The sequence below is a fragment of the Felis catus genome, chromosome A3, assembly GCF_018350175.1.
Source record: "Felis catus isolate Fca126 chromosome A3, F.catus_Fca126_mat1.0, whole genome shotgun sequence".
Classification (NCBI taxonomy): Eukaryota; Metazoa; Chordata; class Mammalia; order Carnivora; family Felidae; genus Felis; species Felis catus.
Window position 1 is genome coordinate 128,285,695 of NC_058370.1, and position 6,221 is coordinate 128,291,915.

Below are 6,221 nucleotides of genomic sequence, written 5' to 3' on the forward strand. Positions count from 1 at the left end.
CCCCCTCTGCGCATCCATTTGGCATTGCCCCTCAGATGGAGCAGACTTTCACACCCCGGTCGTCTTTCTCTGGAATTACTTTCCAGTCTCCGGGACTTCATTTGGGTGTGTCCACCATCCACTACGTTTTTCAGACCTCCTCTTCAAGTGATTACATAATAAATGGTTGATTTGCCCACTGATTCTTGCTAATTTCAATTTCCTTCAATGCTGATGACACTCTCTATAGCTCCAAGGACCACCCAGGTCCACCTTAATATCTGCCCCGGGGGAGGGGGGGCCCTTTCGGTTTCCTTGTGTGTAAATAGTGATCGGCGATAAGCCCCTATCTGTCCATTTCCAGAAACTGCCGCCTTTGGCCTAGAAAGTCTTTCTTTTCTGCTTCAAATCCTCTCCTCAAAGATCAGCTAGAGACTCCAGAAAGGAATGCTGATCTTTCCCCAATCCTGCCTTTCCCTGCAAGTCTCTGCTGATTGCATGCTGCCTGCCGCCAGCTTGCATAATCCACTTGCTTTCTTTATCGGGGGTCCTGTTATGTGTAACTCCCCTCACGAGGGTAACAGTCCCTGAGTGGAAGAAACTTTGCCCACATTATCCCTGCACCTTGCATAGTATCTGCTGGCTGCCTTGAATGGTGGAAACCACCGAGCTCTGAAGCCAGACAGGCCAGCGAGCTCTGCTCAGGTAACCGAGACAGCCACTCTGAGCCTTAATGTCTTCATCTTTAAATTGGCCTTTCATGGGGCCCCTGGGTGGCTCAGTCGGTTGAGCGTCCGACTTAGGCTCAGGTCATGATCTCGCGGTTCGTGAGTTCAAGCCCCGCGTCGGGCTCTGTGCTGACAGCTCAGAGCCTGGAGCCTGTTTCAGATTCTGTGTCTCCCTCTCTCTCTCTCTGACCCTCCCCCGTTCATGCTCTGTCTCTCTCTGTCTCAAAAATAAATAAACATTAAAAAAAATTAAAAAAAAATCAATTGGCCTTTCATGAGGATTAAGCGGGGTAGCATCCATATTCTTGCCCCAGTCTGCATGCGAGAGTTTGGTTAGCCCTACATCAACAGAGCCCAGCACTTGGGTTCCCAGTTGAGCTGCTCCTGTCACGTACTGGGACTAGTTACTGATCCTTTCTCCAACCAGAACCACCCCCACCCCCGGGTGGGTCCCCCTCTCTCTCCTTAGCTTGTCCTTGACCTAGGTGACTTTGCACTTGGAAGAAAGTACTGCAGAGCCAAGGTAGCCAGGTAGCCTAAGGTAGTAATGGAGCACAAGACCACAGGAAATGAGTGGTTCAAGTCTAGAGTTGTGAATTGTTTGCTGAAGAATCTTACATTGGCCATTCAGCATCTCTTGGCTTCCCTTTCCGGGTTCATTAGATGGGAATAATGAGTCCCATTCCTGCTCTTCCTTAAGGGAGAGATGATATCCATAGAGCAGTGGGTTTAGATTCCGAAATTAAGTTTAACATCCTGATACCGTATTGTTTCTATAACTTAGGCAAGTCTCCTTTCGGCGGCCTAGTTTTCTAACCCACTAATAGGGGTAATAATACCCTTTTTATTGCAACAGAGCAGATGTGAGATCCCCCATCAAACTAAGACCAAGTAGGCTACCTTGCATTGTATTATGAACTCCAAGGAACTGTGGGGGCGAAAAGCTTTATTTTAACATAGCAAGTGCTTGAAAAGTGGTAAAATCTCTACCCAGGAACAGTGTGGGATTCTGTGTGAAGTTACTAAGACAGGGCTGTTGGGGATGGACGCTAGAATCATCTTACAATATTTATGATGGTCATATTTCCTGGTAAGTGGCATCACATCCAAAAACCTGTCAAAGGGACAGATGGCATTCTTAGCACAAAAGAGGAAACCAATTAGAAGTTAAAATACAGAAAAACGGGAACTTGTAAATGCTAACAAATTGTTTCAGTGTGGAGGACTGTGCTATTTTCCCTGACACTTGCTAAGGAAGGTTTCCGTCTGGTTCGGCAACGCTCACGGGGCACTGGCTGTTACTGTCTAAAGACATCGCACAAACTCTCTCTTCTAATCCCCTTGATTTCAAACTTTCATACCTAACCCAAGTTGTCAGGCAGATGCTTGACAATTGCACCTTGTCACTTATACAGTGACAGATTGTTTCTTTGCAGCTCAGAAATGAGCACTAAAGTGCGAGACTTGAAGAAGCAAATCTCTGAACACTGTACTTACATTCATTTAGTCTATCAACAAACATTTATATATGATTTGTAACTTCTGCTCTCAAGCCGGTGGGGGTGATAGACAAAGACATAGACAAATTCAGGAAAACTTATTTTGTGCTGTAACATATTGTGTGCACAGGGGAGCGAGCTTTTGCCCCTACCCTGGGGAGGGGAAGATGGCTTCACAAACTGGGAGACATTTAAGCCATGGGGTGAAAAACAGGACTTGGCCCGAGGGATAAGTGTGGATGGCATTCGTATTAATCAGCATGGGTGAGGCTATGCTGCAGTAACAACCCACAAATCTCAGTGCCTTAATATAGCAAAGCCTTATTATTTGTTGTAGTTGTTCTCGTTACATATTACAGCATTCTTATTAGACAAGAAGCCACTTACGAAAAAAGAACAGGGCAAAAAAAATATATCAAGACCAAAGCCGCAAAACTTCTCGTTAAAACTTCCCATTAGATTAAGACGGCCACCAGTTGGACAATACAGTGTGGGGGGAGAAAACCCAAAAAGCATGGCTGGACCAAAGAGTCCTCACAAACTGAAGGCACCGAAAATAAGCTGGAGAGAGAGAGGTATCTTGGAGAGAACTGGATCTGTGTGTCTAGATCTGCGAGGACTCCAACTATTCACAGGGAGAAGCCCAGGCCTGTTGCTGAGCCCACACTCCTACTGTTCCTAGGAACTCTCTGTGCCACAGACACAAAATTTGCAATCGACTCAAAGACGACGGTGGCACTTATTAGACCTTTTCGATTTTCATGATGCATGGCCGTACTTGCCACAAACAAAGTGCTCGAAAAATATTTGTGGAATGAGTGGACGAATTTCTCTCTCTTCTCCCAAAGCAAGACTGACTGATCTCTGCTACGCATGCGTGGAAGGTCAAGGCCAGAGTCCTTGGGAAAAGTGAGGCAACAGACCTGCGGTTTTCAAATTTGGTTGTAGCAGTTGGTTTAGTAGCTTTATTAAAACAACAATAATAAATAACTTTTACAGGAAGTCCAGTGTTTTTAAAAAATAAGATAGAAGTGGAATGGCTGGGGTGGATTGGGAATCGGGGAGCCTGAACCCCAACTTCTCAGCCTCCTTTTGTCTCCCTCTAGAGGTACTTCTGGGCATCTTTAGGATTTTCAAGCCCAGACTGAATGCCACTCCTGTAGAGAAATCAAATCACACAAATAACAAAAGCCCAGCACTCTCTCGTGAAACCAGCAGAAGTTTCTGGATGCCATCTTTCTTCCTGTTAAAAGCTGCCGTTGTCTCCACTCTGCTTTGAGGGGTTTGGGGCTGTGGTGCATTTAGTTCCACAACAGAGGAATGTATGCGTTTTCTTTTTTAAAGTTTATTTACTTATTTTGACAGAGAGAAAGCACGTGTGAGTAGGGGAGGGCCAGAGAGAGAGAATCCCAAGCGGGCTCTGTGCCCTCAACACAGAACCCAACGCGGGGCTTGATCTCAGGAACCAGATCATGACCTGAACGTAAATCAACAGTCAGACACATAACCGACTGAGCCACCCAGGTGCCCTGACATGGACTTTTTCATGAGGAGATCACTGAGAGAAGCCACTGGCTATGACATCCTCACAATGGCATGCCTGCAGGTTCAGGACCGCCTCCAGAGGACACATTAGCTAAGCGAGGTCCCCAGTGCCTCCTGAGGTCAGGAGTCCTGGTAGCTGTCACCTTTTCTGCAGAGTTTGCTTCGGGTCCCAAGGAACACCGTCTTTCTCTCCATGTGATACTCATTTCTCACAGTCCGGGCTGCAGGGAAGGGAAGGTGATTGCCAATCGACTCCCCTCCCTGGCCCACCGTATTAGCTGACAACAGTGTCTGCCCCCTCTGTGGGCGGTCTTCCAGTCCCTGCTCCCGGCACTGCCAAGGTCAGCCACACCCGCAGGGCCAAGGACTGAGCCAAGGACAGCCAGACCCTCAGGGCCCTCATCCTGCTGTCAGAGGGGCAAAGTCTCCTCGTCTCCTACCTGCGACACCTCACCAGACTTCTGCTCCCTGGGCAGAGCTGGACGCCCCAATAAACTTCGCAAACACCGCCATCCGTTCCAGATGGGGTGTCTTGTCTCCTTTTCCTCATTCTGCTCTGTTAAAACCTCGGGTCAGCCTGAGATGATGCCAGGCTCTCCACTCACCCCTGAAACCATGTGGATGAGTGCCGAGGTTTTCATTCTGTAAACTTAGGGGGCGAGTGAGGTCCCCTGCCCTTCTCTGCACTCATGGAGGCCCTGGCGACCCCAGCGTCAGGCCAGGGAATAGTACTCGGGCTCCAGCCACTCTCCAGGCAGCTGGGGCGACGGCATCCCCCACACAGGGACGGAGGTGGGGGTACATGAGCCCAGGTTGGGACAGAAGCCCAGTCGCCAGCCCAGTGCAGGTTCCACTGTCCCACGTTTGGTGACGTCTAATAATGGGGCTGGCGCCTCGGAGGTGCTCACCAAACCCTGGACCACTTACCGCTGTGTTTGGATCAAAAGGAGTCCCAGCCCCCAGCCTGATGTCCTAGATCCGCATTTCTTTCAAAATGAGGGAGTAGCTTCAGGTCAGCACAGCACATAAGGTCAGATGCCCAGGGGGCACTTGGCATTTTTTTAATGGTCTTCCTGCTGATGAGGGCTTTGAGGGGTCAAGTCAAGAAAAATCACATTTGTTAGACAGACCAACACCCCCTGTCCTCCACCTTCTCCCAAGGCCTGGTTTCCCAGCGTGGGGCTCCTTGAGCCTCAGTCTTCTCTAGGCTTAAGGTAGGGACAGTGGGTCCCTCTGTCCTTGGAGGGTCGCTATCAGTGCCAACTGTAAGATAAATGACCAAGAGCCATATAATCGCGGCGTGATTCTCAATGTTACCGAAATAATCCCCACTCATCCAGAATTACCTACTTGTCTTCTCTGGAGTATTTCCTTACTGCTATCTAGATCTTCGCCCTATTTAAGAGGTGAAATATTTATCAGACGTTAACCTGAATCTTTCTGTTTTCATCCAACTGTTTGGGATCATGGACTCAAAGAAAACACCGCAGTTCACGGGCATCATTTCTTCTGAAACCTCCCTTTAAAAATCTATCATAACGATATGTGGCTGTGAAGAGGACTGAGCTGGAGTTATTGTCCATCATGCAGCGTGACAGGAAAGAAGAACAGTGTATAACATGAGCTCATTCGTGAAGTAATCACATCATACTGATAAATGTGCTTATATCCGCGTATATGAAAGGTCACACACCAGGCTGCCTGGTGGAATTGTTGGGGGCTGAGATTAAAACTGGATTTTTTAAAATCATGATTGGTTATTGCTTATTTAAACACATTTCTAATTAAGAAGTGTTTAATCTTTTTTTTTACGTTTCATTTATTTATTTTGAGAGAGAGAGAGAGAGGGTGTGCATGCACAAGTTGGATTGAGGCAGAGAGAGAGGGAGAGAGAGGGAATCCCAAGCAGGCTCCGTGCTGTCAGTGCAAAGCCCAATGCGAGGCTTGATCTCACAAACAGTGAGATTATGACCTGAGCTGAAATCAAGGTCAGACACGTAACTGGCTGAGCCACCCAGTTGGTCCTCTCATTTGTTTTTTAAAGTAGGCTCCATGCCTGATGTGGGGTCCAACGAGGGGCTTGAACTCAGAACCCTGAGGATGCTTAGCCAACTGAGCCACCCAGGCACCCCTGAACATTCTTCCTCATATTTAAAATTGGAATCTAGGGGCACCTGGGTGACTCAGTCGGTTAAGCTTCCGATTCTTGATTTCGGCTAAGGTCATGATCTCACGGTTCTTGAGTTTGAGCCCTGCTGTGGGGCTCTGCGCTGACAGTGTGGAACCTGCTTGGGTTCTCTCTCTCTCCTTCTCTCTCCTTCTCTCAAAAATAAATACACTTAAAAAATAAATAAAACTGGAATCTACACTCCTAATCGTTCCATTTATTGAGCACCTGATACAACCCAAGCTGAATGCCAGGCACTTGATAGATTTTTCTCACTTATTCCACACTCTAACTTTGCCAGGT